Here is a 22963-nt window from a genome sequence, read left to right on the forward strand (position 1 = left end):
AAATAGCCTGTTTCCGTACTGAACTCCTCCATGTTTCTGTGACAGAGAAGCTGGCCAAACTTGTTTGGAAGGGAAAAGGTAGGAGTGACAACAGGGCAGCAATGGCTGGAGTTTCTGGGAGCAATTCAGGAGCTGAGTGTTTGATATCTGAGGTCTGAACAACATCTGACTAGTGTCAAGAAAACAAACTCTCCTTATTGTCACAAAAACAAAGGAGCTGATTGTGTACTACAGGAGGAATGGAGACAGGCTAACCCCTATTGACATCAATAGATCTGGGGTTGAGAGGGTGAACAGCTTTAAGATCCTCAGCATGAAGATCACCAAGGATCTCAAATGCTCTGTACATACCGGCTGTGTTGTGAAAAGAGCACAGCAGCACCTCTTTCTCCTCAGATGGTTGAAGTTGCTTGTTGTGGGCCCCAAATCCTAAGAACTTTCTACAGAGAGACAATAGAGAGCATCCTGACTTGGTCCAGCACTGCCTGGTATGGGATCTGTACTTCCCTCAATCGCAGGACCCTGCAGAGAGTGGTGCGGACAGCCCAGTGCATCTGTAGATGTGAACTTCCCACTATTCAGGAGATTTACAGAGACAGGTGTGTAAAGAGGGCCCAAAGGATATTGGGGACCCAATTCACCACAACCACAAACTGTTCCTACTGCCACCATCCAGGAAACGGTACCACAGCAAAAGGACTAATAGGCTTTGGGACGTCATTTTCTACCAGGCCATCAGAATGATTAATTCATGCCGATACAATTGCATGTTGATGTTATATTGACTCTTCTATGTATAAACAATATATTATAAGTTACTATAAATTACACATTGCACATTTAGATGGAGAGTAACATAAAGATATTTACTCCTCACGAGTATGAAGTATGTATGTAATAAAGTGAATTCAATTCGACTCAAATCACCCTCTCCACTATCCGTTCTGTCACTCTGGCTCCCATTCCCCATACAACTTATTTTAACCACTTCAACCCCTCACTACACCAGCTCTAGCAAATCTTAATACTAGGATATTAGTCCACTTCTTGTTCCATTCCCATAACTAATGAATTCCCTATCACTTATTTGACTTTTCACTGCCAGGTAATCCCCCCAACAGTTTCTAAATTGGTCCAGCTGCTGTTGTGTGGGATGTCCGCAAGAGTACTCTTCGATGGCTGTTTAACTTCATTCACCTGCCTGACTCTCACCCAATTTCCTGTGTCCTGCACCTTGGGCGTAACTCACCTCTCTTCATGTCACATGCATCACCCGCTCTGACTCCCAGCTGATCCAGAATTCATCAATTTCATGTCCCAGCTCCTTCAAGTTCAGGGCTACAAGCTGCAGCTGGATGCACATCTTGTAGGTGAGGGCATCAAGGACACTGGCAGTCTCTGCACCTTCCATCCAATACCCCCTCTAATTTCTAATGACCAGTGTGCACATAAATCATGTACTGTGCTTATTTTTACCAAGTGACAACATGTGCACAGTGATTTTTATATAGTGAGGTATTCATTTTAACAGCTAGCAGATCACTGTCAATAAGAACTATGACCTGCTCTGGGTTTGATCGAGTTCATCTGCACTCTCACATGAACTATGTAGCGGGAGTGTAACGGGTAATGAAGGATTTTCTTACCAGAGCTTTTACACATTGTCCATGTGGTTTGCTTGCTAAATTACACTTTAAAAAGTTAGAGTTCCAAATATCACTCCACTTTTCCCACTTGTAAATTCTCCAGCAACTTTTGCATCACCACAATACACACAGGTAACACCAGTTTCTATATTGGACAAAAACATTTCCCCCGAACCCTCCTGAAGAATTAAGGATATATACAAAACAAAATCATTTTGAACCTATGTAACCTCTGGCTAAAAGAATAATTGGGACTGAATAGGAATATCTGAACCGAAGTAAACACTGTCTTCAGTGGTTAGCGAAGACAGGCTCATTACCAGTTCTACGGCTCTACGGCTTGCAGAGAGACACACTGAGAGATGATAACATTATACACTGGACCCTCATTAGTTGATAACATTATACATTGCACCCTCATTAGTTGATAACATTATACACTGGACCCTCATTAGTTGATAACATTATACATTGTACCCTCTTTTGAGTAAAGGGAGGAGGACTCACTGATAAGGACAGGAATAAACATCTGTTTGTAATTAAGTCAGGGCCTTGCAAAGGGAATAACTGTTAAGGACTAGACAGTGTATCCATCTGTAATTAAAACCTTCATTTAGCAAACTCTCTTATCTAATTAAGTTTGGAGACAACAGACTTGGTGGGCGTACCAGTTCAAATAACATCTTGCAATAGGAATGTATGGGGCTTACTATGCATAAATATATGGCTGTAACCTGATTAAGTCAGTCCACTTATCAGATGGTGGCAGTGCTTACATGCCTTCCCTTTGACAACAGGGTCTCAAACTCCTGCTGGAAAATGAACTGTGGCGACAATAAGAAGCTGGTCCGCCGAGTTTTATTCAACTTCAACATTTGGAGTCACAAACACGATCCCAATATAGGGAGTGCTGAGCAGATCGGCTGAATGAAGATGTAAAGTGGAACAGCATATTATCAGCAAGTTGGAGGAATAATGCATGTGAGAAAGGGAAACAGGTATGTACTGCAGAAGGAACGCCAAAGGTTGGGAGATGCTAAAAGTGGAGCATGAATGGGTGGATGGGCACCAAAAACAAGAGCAGGAGAAACAACGTAAGCAAACCGAGGTTGGTCCAGATAGGAGAGAAGGGCAGGAATATCAGTCTAAAGTTCGAACTTACAGGAAAACAAGGGATCGCAACCCCCATGTTTGAGGACAGTGGCCATGCTGAGGAGTGGGCACCCACCGTACCTCTCCTACCTTACCAGCGGCCAAGTTCACCCAGTGCCCCCGAACCCCAATCCTCCCAGTACCCAGATACGGTGGCCGCTCAGGTAAAACAGCGGCACAGGGAAGGGGATCTCTACACCCTGAGATCCCGAAAGGGAATACCGGGGATTGTTCCGAGACAGGGAGGGAAGAATCCAATAAATCCCCAGAGTTAGTGGCTCCACAAAGACAACTGCCCACTCTAATGCTGCTCAATCCATGAGCAGGAGGAGGGACAGCCCTCAGTGATTCCTGTGTATGCACCCTGGAAGCCTCAAGATATGATAATGATCATGAATCAGGCCCCAGATAGAAAAGAAAAACCAGCACAGTTTGCTCAGTGTGTCCACAGTACTACACAAATGTCTAAAGAGAATCCGCAAGATTTATTCAGTCTCTGCTGCATGATTCTGTCAGCTGATGAGGGGTGGAAATGGAAGGCAGAATTGCGATACCAAACCTATCCGGAGTTACAGGCGGGAAACCATAATGAGAATGAACAGACAGACCAGATTATTCAAGCCTTGGAAAGGGCTCTCCAGCAACCTGTAAACATCACTAAAGTACTTGAATGCAATCCGAACCCTGGGGAATCAGGATCAGACTATTGGCAGTGATTTGTGGCCTGCTATGGCACTTTCACAGGAGACCAAGCCTTTTAATAATGGGAATCTGTCCCCCCAGTTTAATGTCCTACTGCTCCAAAACTTACCAACTAAGCCAACATGATTTAAACAGATAATATGGATTGGCCTGACAATGACCGAAATTGAATGTGATGAGCTTTAACATATTATTGGAACCTGATTTTCGATTCCTGATCAACCCCGAAAGGAACTAATATTTAAAGTGAGCATGTTCAGCGGGAAGAAGGATGCAAACGGGCTATATCTTGGGATCAGAAATGGGATCAAAAACCTACCATGGGATAGGTGGGGACAACAACCCGTTTAGAAATTGACAAGCAAAGATCCCTCAGGAAGAGCCCAATGTAATATTGACAGTTGCTGGAATTTCAATTCCGTTTATGATTGATATGGGGCAACCAAAAACACCCTTGATCAGGAAATACTATCAAAAGGGATTCCAGCTATCAGACGCTACAATCACTCTGTCAGTGTTCGAAGGCACGGAACGTACGTATTCACGTACCCAGCCACTGCAGGTGGAATTCCAGGGGAACCAGTGTGAGGTTTCATTTACAGTCACCACCAGACGGGGGGTGAAATCTCGTAGGGAGAGACTTGCTCTGCCTTGGAAGTCGAGATTCTATACATGGACAAGGATATCATGCCGGAACTGCGAACAACTGATAGCTTCCCGTGACCACCCAGTGGTGGGCACTTTGACCCTACGTGGTGCTCATCTGAGGAATCCCCTCAAGGGACAGAAGTTCCCAGTCCCGGTGATTGGAGAGGTTAAAGGAAGAGATGGTACTGCATTTCCGGACGAAGTTCCAGATTTCTTCTGGTGACAGACAGGACTGGTGGTTCCCTATACCACCAGTGGGTTTGCCCTGTGTTCAAGCCGAAGAGCCCAGGGTTCCTTGCCTACACCCTGATGAAACAAGCCTCCAGCACCGAGGGAGACTGGCAAGACTTGGCCGTGGGCCAACTCCGATACTGGCAGGAGTCTGAGGTGAAGACGGGACATCTGGTAAGACATTCTTTTAATATTGACCAAACCCAAGATGTTGTACCCCATCTCTGGGCAATTGCAGTCCATGATGTCAGCCCTCCTGTCTGGATCACAGTGAATGAAGGACAGACTCTCCCATCCATTCTGCAATACCCCCTCTAGCCCATCCGGATCACAGTGAAAGAAGGACAGACTCTCCCATCCATTCTGCAATACCCCCTCTAGCCCGTCCGGATCTCTGTGAAAGGACAGACTCTCCCATCCATTCTGCAATACCCCCTCTAGCCCATTCGGATCACTGTGAAAGGATAGACTCTCCCATCCATTCTGCAATACCCCCTCTAGCCCATCCAGATCACAGTGAAATACAGACAGACTCTCCCATCCATTCTGCAATACCCCCTCTAGCCCGTCCAGATCACAGTGAAAGAAGCACATACTCTCCCATCCATTCTGCAATACCCCCTCTAGCCCGTCCGGATCACAGTGAAAGAAGGACAGACTCTCCCATCCATTCTGCTATACCACCTCTAGCCCGTCCAGATCACAGTGAAAGAAGGAGATACTCTCCCATCCATTCTGCAATACCCCCTCTAGCCCGTCCAGATCACAGTAAAAGAAGGACAGACTCTCCCATCCATTCTGCAATACCCCCTCTAGCCCGTCCAGATCACAGTAAAAGAAGGACAGACTCTCCCATCCATTCTGCAATACCCCCTCTAGCCCGTCCAGATCACATTGAAAGAAGGACAGATTCTCCCATCCATTCTGCAATACCCCCTCTAGCCCGTCCAGATCACAGTGAAAGAAGGACAGACTCTCCCATCCATTCTGCAATGCCCCCTCTAGCCTGAGGAAACGTTTTATAAGGATGGAAGCTCTTTTGTGGATCCAGCAGGGAAACGATGCAATAGTGACGGACAGTGAAATAATTGAACAGGCCTCTTTTGAAGCAGCTGTCTCCGCCCAGAATGCTGAGCTGTTTGCTCTGACTCGTGCCTGTATCCCAGCAACAGACTAAAGTGGGAACGTTTACACAGACTCCGCTTTGCATTTGGGATTGTACATGACTACGGGGCTCTCTGGGAACATGGGGATTCCTGACTTCCTCCTGCCACCCCATTAGTAACGCCACCTTTGTAAACAACTTACTCACCGTTCTACAGCTACCTCGAGTTTTGTTCTTCTCAGGGGCTGCCTCTGAGGAGGAGTGAAAACTGTGGTCCCAGATGGGGTGCCAGAAAGACCCCGACCTAGGTTTTTGGATCACCCAGTGGGACAAGTTTATGTTCCTACACAGTTTTTACCAATATTGGTTGATTATATACATAATTGTACACACCTGGGAAAGCAGGGAATGGTTGGTAACCTGTACCCTGCACACCGGGTACGACTCCCTTGACAGGTGGATCTTTTTCGTGTCTACAAGTTGATTTTATTGAATTGCCTAGAGTACATTGCTACAGATACTACTTAGTTATTATAGATCTGTTCAGTTGATGGATTGAAGCTATAGCAACTACCATTAATACTGCTGTGACAGTTGTGAAGGTATTATTACGGGAAATAATTCCCAGGTACGACCTGCCAGAGATGCTGAGCTCAGACAATGGCCCACACTTTGTGGTGAAAGCAAATGAAGGGGTATGTAACAAACTAGCTATCAAGCAACAATTCCACTGTCTACACCATCCACGGGCCGCCGGCAGAGTGGAGAGAGCCAATGGCACTCTGAAGAGTAAACTGGCCAGACTAACAGTGGAGACTGGACTCACTTGGTTGAAGGTCCGACCATTAGCCCGATTCCACATGAGGGTTACCCCACAGGGGAAAACAGGGTTGTCACCAGCTTAAATCATTTCCGGACGGCCCATGAGGACACCCTGGGAACAAAGTCTCAGGATTAAAGGCAAGGTGAATAAGAATAAGGAACCTTGGTTCTTGATGGATATTGGAACTCTGATAAAGAAGAGAGAGATGTATGGCATATATGAGAAACGGAGCAAAGAAGGTACTTGAGGAGTATAAAAAGTGCAAAAAAATACTTAAGGAAGAAATCAGGAGGGCTGAAAGAAGACATGAGGTGGCGTTGGCAGTCAAGGTGAAGGATAGTAAGAGCTTCCACAGGTATAGTAATAGCAAAAGAATAGTTAAGGGATAAAATTGGTCCTCTTGAAGATCAGAGTGGTCGACTATGCATGGAACCAAAAGAAATTGATGAGATGTTAAATGTTTTTTTTTGTGTCTGAATTTACTAAGAAAACTGGTTTGGAGTCAATGGAAATAAGGCAAACAAGTATTGAGGTCATGGAACCTATACAGATAGAAGAGGAGGAGGTGCTTGCTACCTTGAGTAGATAAATCTCCAGGACCTGACAGGGTATTCCCTTGGACCTTGAAGGAGACTAATGTTGAAATTGCAGGGACCCTGACGGATATATTTAAATGTCATTATCTACGGGTGAGGTGCCAGAGATTTGGAGGATAGCTCATGTTGTTCTATTGTTTAAAGCATGCTCTAAAAGTAATCTGGGAAATTATAGGCTGGTAAGTTTGATGTCGGTCATGGGTAATTTATTGGAAGGAGTACTAAGAGATAGGATCGTCAATTATTTAGATGTACAATGTCCTGTGTATGTTACTCAGAATGGCCTCTTTGGTTTGTTACAAGTAGGAATGTTTCTTTGTCGGATAAGTGTTTCTCTCACCGTTGTTTCACTTCAGAATGGCTGATATGGTAATGGTATTCATTTGTTAATCAATGGGGAATGTTACTGTGTCTTGTGATGCTGGGAATTTGGGGGAGGGGTTTTTTTTGCGGGTTTTTTTTTGGTGGAAGGGAGAGGCCGAGGAAGACACTGAGGAAGGTGGACGTGTGCTGGACTGCTCGTAAGACCACCGGGGTGGTCCCAGGTGCGACGGCCGGATGGGTCGATTGGTTCGTTGATTGAGCTCCAACGAGTGCACTAAACAGACTGAACTTTTTAAAGTGTATTTCATAACGGTATTTGTTGTGGGTTTGATACTGTTGGCGGGCGCGAGGCATTAACTCGATTCTCACAGCACCTGCGTGTATGGGAGGTGGGTTGGAGAGTGGCTGGATCTCCTTTTTCCCCTAGACATATACCAGCCTGTTGGGTAAGGGTTACATTTGTGGGCTTACCACTTTTATTCTGGCAGGCACATACAAACTCTACTCCCTCACTTCTGAAGAACTCACACTTACAAGTATTCCTTTGCTAGAAAAACCGCCATTCCCAATCCACACTTATTAGATCTTTCTGATACCATCAAAATTGTCTTTTCTCCAATTTAGAAACTCAAACCATGGTCCAGCCCTCTCTTTTTCCATATTTACTTGGAACCTTATGTCATTACGATCGCTAGATACAAAGTGTTCCCATACACTAATTTCTGTCACTAATGCTAGATCATTTCCTAACAGCTTACCGCACACCTCTATGTCGGGAATACGACGTCCTGATTAAGAGCACATTTGACAAACTCTACCCCATTTAGTCCTTTTACAGTATGGGAGTTCCACTCAATATATAAAAAGTTAAAATCGCTTCCTATATCAATCTTTGTTTCTAAGCATAGTCTGCGATCTCTACAAAGTTTTTTTTTTCTAAATCTCTCAGAGTGTTGGGAGCAACCAAGTCCCAATAATGGCTACAATATCACAATTCCCTGTCCTGAGCTCATCTGGCTTTCCTACGACGCTTCTTGCATTCTGATATACACAGCTCAGCACGTTCATCATACCATGCTTAACCTTTTGTCTGCTGACTCTATTTGAGGTCTGAACAACATCTTTCTGGTGTCAAGAAAGCAACCTCTCCCTCAATATCACAAAAACAAGGGAACTGGTTGTGGATTACAGAAGGAATGGAGACAGGCTAACCCCTTTTGACATCAATGGATCTGGGGTTGAGAGAGTGAACAGCTTTAAGTTCCTCAGCATAAACATCACCAAGGATCTCATGTGGTCTGTACATACCAGCTGTGTGGTACGTGGCTGTGTGCCTCTTTCACCTCAGACGGTTGAAGAAGTTTGGGATGGGGCCCCAAATCCTAGGAACTTTCTACAGGGGCACAATTGAGAGCATTCTGACTGGCTGCATCACTGCCTGATATGGGAACTGTACTTCCCTCAATCGTAGGGCTCTGCAGAGAGTGGTGCGGACAGCCCGGCGTATCTGTAGTTGTGTGCTTCCCATTGTTCAGGACATTTACAGAGACAGGTGCGTAAAAAGTCCCAAAGGATCATTGTGGACCCAAGTCACTCCAACAACAAACTGTTCCAGCTGCGACCTTCCAGGAAATGGTACAGCAGCATAACAGCTGGACCAACAGGCTCCTGGACGGCTTCTTCCACCAGGGCAACAGACTGATTAATTTATGCTGATACAATTGTGTTTCTGTTATAATGACTGTCCTAAGTATAAACTATTTATTGTAAATTACACATTGCACATTTAGATGAAGAAGTAATATGAAGATTTCTACTCCTCATGTATATGAATGGTATAAGTCAATTCATTTCACCCGCTTCACCATCTGTTCTGGCATTCTGACTCCAATTCCCCCCTGCAAATTTAGTTTCACCAAACACCCTCCACTCCACACACTAGCAATAGCAAGCCTTACCACTAGGATATTAGATCTCTGCTAGTTTTAATTTCCGAACATTTGACTTTCCTCTGCCAGGTAACCCGCCCCCCCAACAGTTTGTAAAGTGGTCCACCTGTTGTTGTATGAGATGACCCCAAGAGTACTCTGTGATGGATATTTAACCTCATTCCCCTTCCTTACTCTCACCCAGTTTAATGTGTCTTGCACCTTGGGTGTAACTCACCTCTCTTGATGTTATAACTATCACCCCCTCCAACTCCTAGATGATCCAGAATTCATCCATTTCCAGCTTCAGCTCCTTAAAATGCAGGGTTACAGGCTGCAGCTGTATGCACATCTTGTATGTGAGGGTATCAGGGGCACTGGAGGTCTCCCCGCCTTCCCACCAATGTCCTGTCTAATTTGTAATGACCGGTGTGCTGAAACACCTTGCGCTGTGCAATTTTTACCCACTGACAACAAGACATGCACACTGAATTTTAAATAGGGAGGTACTTCTTTTAACAGCTAGCAACTCACTGTCGATAAGAACTTTGATCTCCTCTGGGTTTGATCAAGTTCATCTGCACTCTCACACAAACTATGTAACAGGCCTGTTGTGGGTTATGAAGTATTTTCTCACTTGAACTTTTGCAAACCGTCCATATGTGATTTGCTTGCTAAATGATACTTTCAAAGGTCAGATTTCCAAATATCACTCCCCACTTGCAAATTCTCCAGCAAATTTTGCATCGCCACAATACTGTAATACCAGTTTCTGTATTGTACATAAATATTTCCTCTGAAATCTCCCCCAAGTGACAGATGGTGTTGAACTCAGTGAATGCAATGCCAATGAATATGAAGGGAAGGGCAGTAGTCTGTCTCACTGGAGTCTGGCACATTTGTGATGTGAAAGCTACTTGTAGCCCAGGGCAAAGGTGTTTGATGTCATTATGCACCCAGGGAGAACGGGACAAAACATGTTCTCACCGGTAGAAAAGTCCAGAGCAAGAGGAGGTAGAGGAAGCAACAGACACAAAATGCTGGTGGAGCTCAGCAGGCCAAGCAGCATCTATGGAAAAGAGTACTCAAGCTGAGTTCCTCCGGCATTTTGTGTGTGTTGCTTGGATTTCCAGCACCTGCAGATTTTCTCTTGTTTGTGATCGGAGATAGAACAAAGGTGATTTTCTCAACTGGTGATGTAAAAGATTTTGTTCCCTTTCTCCGAGTTCCTAATCCTTGCGTTTAGATAGCTGGAGCTCAGCTCTGTCTGAGAGATCCATCGGTTCCCATTCACTCATCAGCCGGAAGCTCCCCGGGGTCCGTGTACGGATCGCGGGGCTGAGAGAGAGGGAAGAGAGCAGGACTGTCCCAGGATTGCGGACTATGATGTCCAGAGTTCACAGCAAATGTCCCTCAGTCGGTGTTTAAGATAGCAGCCCAGAAAATCATTCTTACCTTTACCGATCCTCCGGATGTCCTTTGTCTACGGCGCGCATGCGTGCTATTCGGTGACGTCATCGACCTTGATGCCTGCGTATTTGATCGTTGCTTCAGAAGCAGCGAAATTTTAAACCCAGGGCTTTATGAGTAATCGCGGTGCCATTAAACATTCCTGCTAGCACCCGTTTCATGTCCACACCTCAGGGTTTTTTTTTCTGTGTCGAAAACTCAGCAGCTGTTTTAACGTAGAAAGTGGCTCCCAAAAACAATATCAACAGGCATTCTATTTACCTAATGCCTCTCGTATAACCCTCTTACAGAGGCAGATATAAAACACAAGAGATTCTGCAGTTGCTAGAAACACACACACACACACTCACACACACACACACACAGACACACACACACTCACACACACACACAAACAGACACACACGCACACACACAGACACACACACAGACACACGCACACACACACACACGCACACACACACAGACACACGCACACACACACACACTCACACACACAAACAGACACACACGCACACACACACACACACACTCACACATACACACACACACAGACACACACACACACACACACACACAATGCTGGCGGAACTGTGCAGTTCAGGTAGCAACTAAGCAGAGGAGTACACAGTCTAGGCATGCTGAAGGGGCTCGGCGTAAACGTTGTCTATTTATTCCTCTCCACATTTGCTGCCTGATCTGTTGATTTCCTCCAGTATTTTGCAGAAATTAACCACCTTTTTTTCCAATCAAGCAGATTCCAAATGTGTCTGATCTTTCATTTGTAGCCACATCCTGCAGGTTCGGTTTCTCTTCTTCCTCCTCCTTGTAAACCAGGCCCCATCTCTTTCTGGAGCCCCAAATCTCTGACTGGCAACTTGGTTTCTGACTCTGCTCCATTCACTCGCTAGTCTGCTGTCAGACTTCAGATGTTCATTGTAACAACCCAGCAGTTCGAAGCGAAGACCTTTGAAATTAGTGAGAATGACCTAAAACATTGAAAAGAGCGGGGAAGAAGGAGTTTAACCAACTTCGTCCGGGGCCCTGAACAACGTCACAACCACAGTGAGCTCATCCTCTTGTTCAGCCCGGAGAAAATCATGCAGGAAATTCATGCAGGTGTATAAGATGATGAGAGGCATTGGTCGTGTGGATAGCCAGAGGCCTTCCCCAGGGCAGAAACGGCTAACACGAGGGGGAATAGGTTTAAACTGCTTGGAAGTAAGTACAGAGGAGATGTCAGAGCTAAGATTTTTAAACAACAGTGGTGTGTGTTTATGGAATGCAGTGCCAGCGATATGGTAGAGTCGGATAAAATAGGATCTTTTAAGAGACTCAGATAGGTACATGGATCTTAGGAAAATAGGTGGCTATGTGGTAGGGTAATTCTAAGCAGTTGGGACTAAGATAAAGGCCAAACTGTCTGCAATGTGCTGTAGATTTCTCTGATTCTATGAAATTCAATGGCAATCTCCTATCCCTTGGAGTGGTGACTAGTTGCAACCTGTCATCTCAGGGAACGCGAGAGGAGAAAGGCAGGGATGTATTTTCATATACTGATATGGAACAGAATCATGGGAAGGGACCAGATGGTCCCTCCTGGCATTTGAAGTGGTAAAATCAGAGTCAGCAATGGTATTGAACATCGGGAGTAGGTGATAAGGCTTTTTCGTTGGAGATCGATAAACTGCCGGTAGTGTGTGTCTGGATGAGTGGGTCGTTTACAGACTGGAAGGAGGTAGTGTTTGGAGTACCCCAGAGAGCAGTCCCTGACCACAGTTGTTCACAGTTTAATGTCCTGGCGGAGGCAGCGAGATGTGAGATGTCCCAGTCTGCTGGTGAGGCAGAAAGAGTGGAGTTGGGGGAGGGGAGGCTATTCACATGCAATTTCGTAGCTTTGCAATCAGTACATAGTGCACTGTGGGGCTGCAGTGGGGGGTTCCAATCTGCTAATTAGATTTGCTGACGGCACTACTTTGATCGGCCGAATCCCAAACAATAACGAGGCAGCCGACAGAGAAGAAGTCATCACCCCGACACAGTGGTGTCAAGAAAACAACCTCTCCCTCATTGTGACAAAAACAAAGGAGCTGGTTGTGGATTACAGGAGGAATGGAGACAGGGACCGAATTCAACATTTCCAAGACTGTTATTGACACAAATCATTTTAATATTGATCATGGCCCAATGTGTTTTATATGTTGTTAATGTCATAAAGCATATTTATAGATTGTTACTGACAGAGAATCGTATAATTTGTGTTCCGTGTGTTAACTGAATGTACTTGTCTGTGATGCTGCCACAAGTCAGTGTTTCTTTGTACCTGTACCTTCCCGTACTTGTGCACTTGGCAATAAATTCAACAGGACCTGAGAAATCTCAGTGAGATTTGATTAGTGATGATCATCTTGGCAGCTCGGTAGGTCGAATGTATGAGACAGTACACTGTTAAATGCAAAACCCTGAACAGTGTCGATGATCAGCGGGATCTTAGACACCAAGTTCATCGCTCCCTGAAAGAGACTGCACAGATTGATCGGGTGGTTAAGAAGGGAAATGACATGGTTGTCTTTATTAGTTGAAGCACTGAGTTCAAAAGTCGGGAAGTTGTGTTGCAGCTGTTCCGAGCCTGCGGTCGTACTGTGACTGTTTCTTTAAGAGCGCCGGCGTGAGGAGGCGGGGCTATGACGTCAGTCACAGGCTGACAGCGCTGACTGTGGACTGAACCATAAGAGAGAGAGAGAGCGATCTGCAGACAGGCAGTCGGCCAGTCTAAAGAGAGAGAGAGACTGGAAAAGCTGATCGCTTCAGTTAGTTGCAGCTGAGGCTTGGAACTCTCCTATGCCCGCAAGAGTGGGTTGATCATCGGTACACGGAAACACAACGAATGTGTGTGGCTGTCACTTCGTATAATCCATAGGAGTAGATTTTGGAATATCTTGTGTTAACCCTTGCCTGGGTATGTTGTGTGGTAACCCCTGGAAGACGGTATTCCTGTGACAGGTCACTTTTGCAGATAACTCGTATGTGGACGGATTCAAAGGATAAGAATTTCGACGGCGGTTATTTTGAAGTAACCTTTTCTCTATATTTCACCCTGGATTATAAATATCTCTATCCCATCATTTATTCCGTGAATTACTGAACTTTCCTACTTTACCATCTCAAGACTGAGCTTTGTTCCCTCAGGCTCGATAATCTGTGAGTCATATTTACACATATATACACATAACACTGTAAACTTTCCTTTATTTCGTTAAGTTACTGTATTATATAAGTCAGTACTACTAAAGATAATGGTTTTAACATCAAAACCAGACTCCAGTGTGAACTCTATTGCTGCTGTTTCGTTTATAAAACGTTGCAGTTCGTAACACAGTTTTATAAAACTAGTTAGCTCACATCTGGAGTGTTTCATACAGTTCTGGTCGCCCCCATTCTCGGATGTCGGGGCTTTGGAGAGGGCGCAGAAGAGGTTTACCAGGACACTGCCTGGATTAGAGGGCATGAGCTATAACGAGAGGCTGGACAAACTTGTGTTGTTTTCTCCAGAGCGGCGCAGGCTGGGGTGAGACTGGATGGGCGTTTATAAGATTACGAGAGGAATAGATCGTGTGGACAGACGATATATTTTTCCTGGGGGTTGAAATGTCTAATACATTTAAGGTGAGTGGAGATGTGAGCGGCGTTTGCGTCCTTCCACAGAGTAGTGGGTAAACGGACATCTGTCTGGGGGTGAGAGACCAAAGCGGCCATGTGATCCCGTTTCCTGTTCACGTTTCTCTGCAGATCTGCAGCATCTGCGGGTCACTGCTCTACCTATACGTGTAGCTTCATCTTTCCCCGTTCATACAAGGCAGTGAGATCCGGATCTGTCACGTCCTCTCGTTGTGGTGGACAATATGGGTTTTTTTTCGGCAATATTTTCAGCATGTTTCATTCCACTGTTTTCACCTGCTGAAGTGCTGCCGATGTTTCTGGGTGTCTGACCCACTTATGTGAGAATTTAGCTTTTTATAATTATCTGAGCTTCTCATCATTGTGTAAAGTTCAGTTAAGCTTCACTCCACTACTTCCAAAGCAACAACCCAGTCAGTCAAACAGTCGGCACAATCAAAATAGTTTATTACATCTTTTTTTCATTTTGTATGATTTATATAATTTAACTATGTGATATTTCTATTCTTGTATTAAATCACAATTGTTAAAATATGTGGTTAAAAGTTAGGTTCTACTGCTGAACGAATTTCATGACATATGCCGGTGCTATTAAACTTGATTCCGATATTGACATGGGAGACCCACCACCGGTCACCTGATCCAATTAAAATGGGGAATTTGTTTATTATCATCACGTACTGAACTACAGTGATGTACCATCCACACAGATCGATACATTACAACAGTACATTGAGCTGATAGATGACAGAACATTAACTGTAACAAAGCATTATGGCTGCAGAGAAAGTGCAGTGCAGATAGACATATGGTGCAGCGTCACGTCGACTTACATTGTGAGGTTGAGTCAATTTTATCATTCATTTGGCTTATAACTGCAGTCAGGAAGCCATCCTTCAACATGGTGTTACGCGCTTCAAGGCTTTTGTATCTCTCCGCCAGTGGGAGAGGGATTGCAGCTAGAATGTCCAGATTATGAGGTTCTTTGAGTACATGGCCTGATTTTCCAGGCAGGGGAAGTGTAGGAAGAGTCCAAGGAGTGGGGGCTTGTTTCTCTGATGTCCTCTGCTCTCCAAAGTTCTCTGCAGTTCCTTGCAGTCATGGGCAGAGCAGTAGCCATACGAAGGTGTGAAGTATAGAGAAGAAGCTCAGAGACCTCGGTCTTCACCCTGCCTTGTGTAGCTGGAAACTGGACTTCCTGTCAGATCGCCGGCAGGTGGAAAGAGTGGGCTCCATCTCCTCTGTCTCTCTGACCCTCAGTACACATAACCCACAGGGTTGTCTCTTTGGCCCTCTCCTTTACTCTCTGTGCATCCATGACTTGTGTTGCCACCCACAGCTCCAATCTGCTAATTAAATTTGATGTCAACACTACATTGATTAGCCTAATCTCAAATAACAACTTTCAATAGATCATATGCCTCCTGACACGGCTCGGTCCAAACCAACTGTTCACCCTTCTTCAGGAGATTATTCAGAGGAAGAGCGATAGCAGCAAAGTTCTGACAGAACTTACGATAATATCCATCCATTCCCAGAAACCTAAGAGCCTTCTTAGCAGTCAGAATAGGAACTTGAGAAATTGCCTGGACTTTTGCCCGAGCAGGAGCCATCTTGCTTTGACCTACAACATAGCCAAGACAGTCACACTGGCATGGCCAAATTCACTCTTAGCCAAGTTAACTGTAAGGTTGTCCTAGGAAAGCCTGTCAAATAGCTTTTCTACTGCAGAGATATGCTCTTCCCAAGTGTCACTCCGTGTGCCCGAGTTATCAATATAGACATCTGTGTGTTCTAACCCTGGAATTACAAAATCAATCATTCTTTGGGATGTTCCTGGAGCATTTTTCCTTCCAAAAGGCAAAATACTGTATTCATACAACCCAGATGGTGTCACACATGCAGAAATTTCTCTACCTCTGTCCATCAATGGAACACACCAAAACCCTTTCATCAGATCTATCATTGTAAGAAATTAGCTGTTCCAATATTATCGATACAACCATTATTCCTAGGGATAGGATAGGCATCTGTTTTTGTTACTGCATTTACCTTCCTATAATCAGTGCAAACTCTAACACTACCATCAGGTTTTGGCGCAATAACACAGGGTGAGCTCCAATCTTATGCTGAAGGACTAATAATATCATTTTCTAGCATATATTCAATTCCTTGCTCAGCCACTTTACACTTTTCTACATTCATGCGATATGGGTGTTGTGTATTAGGTTTGGCTTGACCAATATCTACATCATGTACTACGACCGTGGTTTGCTTGGGAACATCCGGAAATATATCTTTAAACTTCAGAATTAATTCTTTCAGCTGTTGTTGTTGCTTTGGCTGCAGATGTGCCAAACTTGTTAACAATGTTATCTGGAACAACTGCGTTCACTAGCCTAACTGGGACCACGTTTGGCTTGTGAAAATTCTCAGACGAGTCAATTGCTTCATTCTCAGGGCTGCCAGATTCATATGTTTTAACAACAACACTCAAAGATTGTGCCTGCTTGTCAAAATAAGGCTTTATCATATTCATGGGTACCACCTGTGTTCGTTTACGTCGATCATGTGTTTTAATAACATAATTCAGATAATTAATTTGAGAGACTATTTCATGCGGTCTATTGAGTTTCGCCTGAGGTGGATTCGTCAACATTGGAAATAGGCAAGCACCTTATCTCCCACCTGGCAAGCCTGCTTATCAGACCAACAATTCATTTTGTTTTGAGAAATCTTTACGTTTGTCTTGCTAGACTACAGGCTTGCTGTAGTTTATTTTTGAACTTCATGACAAAGTCAAACAAGTTAAAATGTACATCCCTATCAATGCACTGTTCCTTTAACAAGGTAAAAGGTCCCTTCACTCTGTGATCAAATACAAGTTCAAATGGACTAAAGCCCAGTGATTCTTGTACCGACTCTCTGACTGCGAACAAAAGCAAATATATTCCTGCATCCCAGTCTTTTCCATCTTCAACACAGTATGTCTTAATAATTGTTTTGAGGGTAGAATGGAATTTTTCTAAAACCCCTTGTGATTCCGGATGGTACACAGACGATGTAATTTGTTTAGCACCCAGTTCATAAGCTACCTGCTGGAATAATCCAGATATACAATCATTTCCTTGATCAGACTGGATTTCTTTAGGCAAACCAAATAAATATAAAAAAAAACTTGGTAATTGCCTTCACCACAATTTTATCTAGGAAAATATTTCTGAGAAAAATTGCCTCTGGGAATCTGGATGTAGTACACATAATAGTTAGCAGATACTGATGGCCAGCTTTACTCTTTGGCAATGGCCCAACACAATCCACTATCACTTTGGAAAAGGGTTCACCAAATGCAGGTATAGGCCGCTGTGGGTCCATTGGGGCGACCTGATAGGGTTTACTCATAACTTGACAAGTGTGACAGGTTCTGCAAAAGGTCACTACATCTTTCCTCAAATTAGGCCAGTAAAATGCTTTCATAATCCTGTTTACAGTTTTATTCACTCTAGGATCTCAACCTAAGGGCATACCATGGGCCAACGTTAAAGTTTCAGTCCTATAAACTTTAGGAACACCAACTTGGTGAACAATTACCCATTCCTGACACGCTGGTATAGCAAATAGCCTCCACTTCCTCATTGACACTCCATCCCTGATATAATACCCTACTGGCACTTCCTTAATCTCATCATCAGAGAGAGCTGTTTCGTTTAAAGCTTCAATCTCAGGGTTTCGGTTCTATTCTGCTATAAATTCCTTCCTAGACAGAGATAAATCTTTCTCATCAGACTTACTACCTGAATCATGTTGAAACAATGAAGGCAGAAAAGTCCCTGACAAGTCTTCATAACCTGAATCCCGACTTTGGCTATCATTGGTATCAGAATCATGCTGCACAGAACCGTCTGCGTCGGCAGACTTTTTAGCCATACTTCGAGTTATTGCGCAGGAAGGATAAATGTTAAAATCCATCTGTGGGTCGTCAGTGGTTGGCTTAGTTGTCAACAGCACTGCAGGAACAACTTTACCATCTGCCAGGTCATTCCCTAACAGCAAAGTAACATCTTCCACCGGTAAACTGGTGCATAATCCGATCTCAACAGGTCCCGAAACCTTCAATAATGCAATCCCATCTGACATAAAATGATTGATCACCACCTTAACTCGGTCAGACCTCTCAGACCTTATCGGAGCCACAACAGAATGTTCAGGACCCAGTGGGTTTACTGGTGCTTCAACATACTGATCAGAGGCATTTGGGACTGCCTCCTTTTTCTTGTTCTTCTTCAGGACGGAACAATTAGCCATCATATGACCAGCTTTCTTACAATAGCAACAAGTGAGATCAGAGTATTTCTACTTCAACTGCTTCCCTTCCTCCTTTCTCTTGTCGGTAGTCCCAGCTTTAATTTCTGCTTTACCCTGGTTATCCTTGCTACTCTTCTGGAAACTCTTATTTGGGATAAACTTAACCTTGTCAGTTAAAGCAAACTCAGCTGCTAATCAAGCAGACTCCTGCAAAGTGGAAGCATCTTTTTCATCTAAATACGTCTTTATGTCAACGGGGACACACATTCTGAATTCTTCAATTAAAACCAACTCTCAAGCTGTTAAATATCATCATTTATATTTTTATATGTGAACTAGCAGTCAAAATACACAAACTTCTCATAAGCTAATTCCATATAATTATGGTTCACAGATTTCCTCAAATTTCTAAACCTTTGTCTATCTGATTCTGGAACCAACTCATGAGCTTTGAGCACAGCCTGCTCCACAATGTCATAATTAGCTGCATTTTCAATTGAATGTGCTTGTTGAGCCTGACCCTTAATTATACTTTGTAACAAGAGTCCAGCTTCCTTTCGGCCGCTTTTGACTTAGAGCCACTTTTTCAAAAGGCTGTAAATATTTACAAACATCAATCTGATCAAATGGAGGGACCAATTTAACTTCCTGGCTGGAAATGAACGGTACAACCAACTCCTTTGAGCAAGCACCTTCTTTCTCGAGCCTTAACTTCTCTATCGCAAACTGCCTGTCTTCTTTCCCTCTGTTTGTCTGCTTCCTCAGTTTCAAGAGTCTTTTTTCCTGCCTCTTCCCTTTGTTTGTCTGCCTCTCTAGTATCAAACCCCCCTCTGCCTCTCCTTTACTTCAGCCTCTAATCTAAGTACATCAATCCTCAATTGTTCCAGACATAACAGGATCTCCTCTTTACTCACAGGAAACCTCTGTAACACCTCCTGATCAAACACCTTCATAGATATATAGTGCTCAACTATTTTCCTCTGAATTTCTGGCTTTCTCATAGCCCTCCTATGGTGGCTGCAATTCCCAGCTGCACCATCAGCTGGGCATATTAAAGTGTCCTGGAGCCGACCATCCTCCTGATAATCTGGGAAACGAATGAGCAGTTGCGTTACACCAGCCTAAGTAGATGGGGCTGGATAATTGAATTGTGCCATTCTACTATAGCCAGCGGGATGTTATCTGGAGCTACTTCATTTATGCCATATGTTTAAGGAGTAGAATGTTTTATCTTCCCTGCAATGTACTATGGACTGGCCAGCATCAAATGTAAACCCAAAGTCAGGAGCAGAGTGGTGTCTCTTGGTTTGAGGAGTATTTCACTATGTTGTTGTCACCCAGTTCTGTTCGGTTTAGCTGATTCAAGTTTGGACTCTAGAACAGTTCTGTTGAGTTTGTAAACATTTTGGGGAATAAAGCCCCTATTTTTTTTAACCTTTACCTGCTCTCCCAGATTTATGCTTCCCCTTGTCATTCACAGATTCTTAACTCCTTAAGGCTCAGCCTATTAGCAATAGTCATCAATTCATTCTGATTGGTTTTTCCTAATGCCTCAGGGGTTGGCGCTTCCAAAAATATAGCAATATCCACTGCTGCTGATTTCCACACACAAGACAGACAGACATACTTTATTGATCCCGAGGGAAATTGGGTTTTGTTACAGTCGCACCACCAGGAGTAGTGTAGAAATATAGCAATATAAAACAATAAATAATTAGAAATAGTTAAAATATGCCAATTGGAAAAAGTCCAGGAACAGCCTATTGGCTCAGGGTGTCTGTCACTCTGAGGCAGGAATGACTTCCTATGATGATCAGTGTTGCATTACAGGCAGGATTACAATCAAAAGGGATTACCCCAATCAAATCGATAATTAATCAATCAATACACCCCCAAATTTGTTCATATCTGAGATGCTGGCCCCAATTTTTTTTATGAACCTTAATGCTTTAGAAACAAACCAGTAGCAATTGACTGCACCTGGAGTCTGGTTTTGATGTTAGAACCAGTATCTTTACTAGTGACTACTTATAATATTGTAACTTAAACAAGATAAACAAAAGTTAAGTGTTATGTGTATAAATATAACTCCCAAACTATTGAGCTTGGGGGAAATAAGGCTTAGAGTCTTGAAATGGTAAAGTAGGAAAGTTCAGTTCATCCACGGAATAGGTGATGAGAGAGGGATACTTGTAATCCAGAGTAAATGTTGACAGAAGACAATTATGTTGAATTCCACAGGTTCCATGGTGGTAAAACGAGAGAACAGTCACTGTAGATTTTATGTGTCATTCAAAGTCGACATACAAATTATCACCGAAAACGACTTGTCACAAGAAGTATCATCTTCTAGTGAATTACCACACCACAGCCAGGCAAGGGTTAACACATAAGTGGTCTTCACAAGATACAACAAATCAGATACACTCCTATGGATCAAATGAGGTGACAACCACACATTTGATGTACGATGGATCGATAATTAACCCACCCTTGTGGGCATAGGAAACTTCTAAACAGTGACCCTTGGTTCTGGTTTTGATTCTTCCATTTTTCCTCCTTCGTCTCTGTCTGACTCTGAGTGTCTGTGTCCTCGGGTAAAACTAAACAAGCTGCAAGTCAGACTGAATTGCCTTCTTAATCTCTCTCTCTCTTAAAATGACAGTCCGCAGCAAAAGAAACCTAGAGATTCATAACAACAGCCACTCACCATTGTGAACTGACTGATGTGCCAGTAGTTGGGATGACTAAGTGAATCCTATACCACAGTCTGAGCAGGTGAATGGCTTCTCCCAGTGTGAACTCGCTGATGTCTCTGCAGCGTGGATGACTGAGTGAATCCCTTCCCACAGACTGAGCAGGTGAACGGCTTCTCTCCAGTGTGAACTCGCTGATGACTCTCTAGGCACTAGACTTATACTCACCAGAATTTAGGAGATTGAGGAGGGATCTTATTGAAACATAAAATTTTAAAGGCATTGGACAGGCTAGATGCAGGAAGATTGTTTCCGATGTTGGGGGAGTCCAGAACGAGGGGTCACAGTTTAAGGATAAAGGGAAAGCCTTTTAGGACCAAGATGAGGAAAAACTTCCTCACACAGAGAGTGGTGAATCTGTGGAATTCTCTGCCACAGGAAACAGTTGAGGCCAGTTCATTGGCTATATTTAAGAGGGAGTTAGATATGTTCCTTGTGGCTAAAAGGGATCAGTGGGTATGGAGAGAAAGCAGGCAGAGGGTTCCGAGTTGGAGGATCAGCCATGACCATACTGAATGGTGGTGCAGGCTCGAAGGGCCAAATGGCCTATCCCTCTACCTATTTTCTATGTTTCTACAGTGAGGCTAAACACAAGTTGGAGAGAGAAATCAACTTCTGACTGGGCAGAGTGCTGGGATCGGGAATGACCATCAATTCCCTAATGGTCTTCCTGTCTGTATAGGAATGGGGCATTTCTGCCATCTCCAATCTGTGACCTGGCTCAGTTTAACTCTCTCCATTGGTATTATTCCCTGTTCCTGCTGAGCAGCACGGGGGCCTGGCCACACAGTAACTGAAACAGTCTCACACAAATAGTCTTTCTTGATGCACAGCTGGGAATTCTTTTATGTATTATTAACTTAAAGTATCACAGATTTAACACCATGTAGAAAATTCCTGCTGAGATGTATGGTTGGTCTGCACAGCTGTTAAAAGGACAGAGTGATTTTTTGCAGAATTCCCAGAATGGGAATACTGAGGATTATTCTGAGACAGGGAGGGAAGAATCCAATAAAACCCCAGAGTTAATTGCTCCACAATGACAACAGCCCACCCGAATGATGCCCAATTCCTGAGCAGGAGGAGGGACAGCCCTCAGTGATTCCTGTGTATGCTCCCTGGAAGCCTCAAGAAATGATAATGATCATGAATCAGTCCCCAGAGAGAAAAGAAAAAAAACAGCACAGTTTGCTCAGTGTGTCCGCAGTACTATACAAAAGTTTAATGCAACCCCATAAGATTTATTCAGTCTCTGCTGCGTGATTCACTCAGCTGATGAAGGGCAGAAATGGAAGGAAGAATTGAGATACCAAACCTGTCAGGAGTTACAGGCAGGAAACCATAATGAGAATGAACAGACAGAGCAGATTATTCAAACCTTGGAAAGGGCTCTCCAGCAACCTGTAAACATCACTAAAGTACTTGAATGCAAGCCTAAGCCTGGGGAATTGAGAACAGAATATTGCGAGTGATTTGTGGCCTACTATGGCACTTTCACAGGAGACCAAACCTTTAATGATGGGAATCCGTCCCCCCAGTTTATGCCCTACTGTTCCAATGGTTACCAACTAAGTTAGCCAACAAGATTAAAACAAATAA

At 43.9% G+C, this 22963-nt stretch overlaps 1 protein-coding gene across 9 annotated transcripts in view; it reads right to left on the reverse strand.

Moving 5' to 3' along the window:
* Positions 1-22963, reverse strand: part of LOC132389088 (zinc finger protein 850-like) — a 38970-nt gene that overhangs the window by 5924 nt on the left and 10083 nt on the right. Inside the window, exon 1 of one of the 9 annotated variants that reach the window (XM_059961524.1) lies at positions 10611-10865. The exons of 5 other annotated variants lie outside the window; for them this stretch is intronic. The gene's annotated coding sequence lies outside the window, so the exon portion shown is untranslated. Of the gene's footprint in view, positions 1-10610; positions 10866-11225; positions 11615-15455; positions 15653-22963 lie in introns of those variants that run through there. 3 more of the 9 variants (XR_009510418.1, XR_009510419.1, XR_009510417.1) reach the window with 3 other exon arrangements.

This window comes from Hypanus sabinus, unplaced genomic scaffold, assembly GCF_030144855.1.
Source record: "Hypanus sabinus isolate sHypSab1 unplaced genomic scaffold, sHypSab1.hap1 scaffold_47, whole genome shotgun sequence".
Lineage (NCBI taxonomy): Eukaryota > Metazoa > Chordata > Chondrichthyes > Myliobatiformes > Dasyatidae > Hypanus > Hypanus sabinus.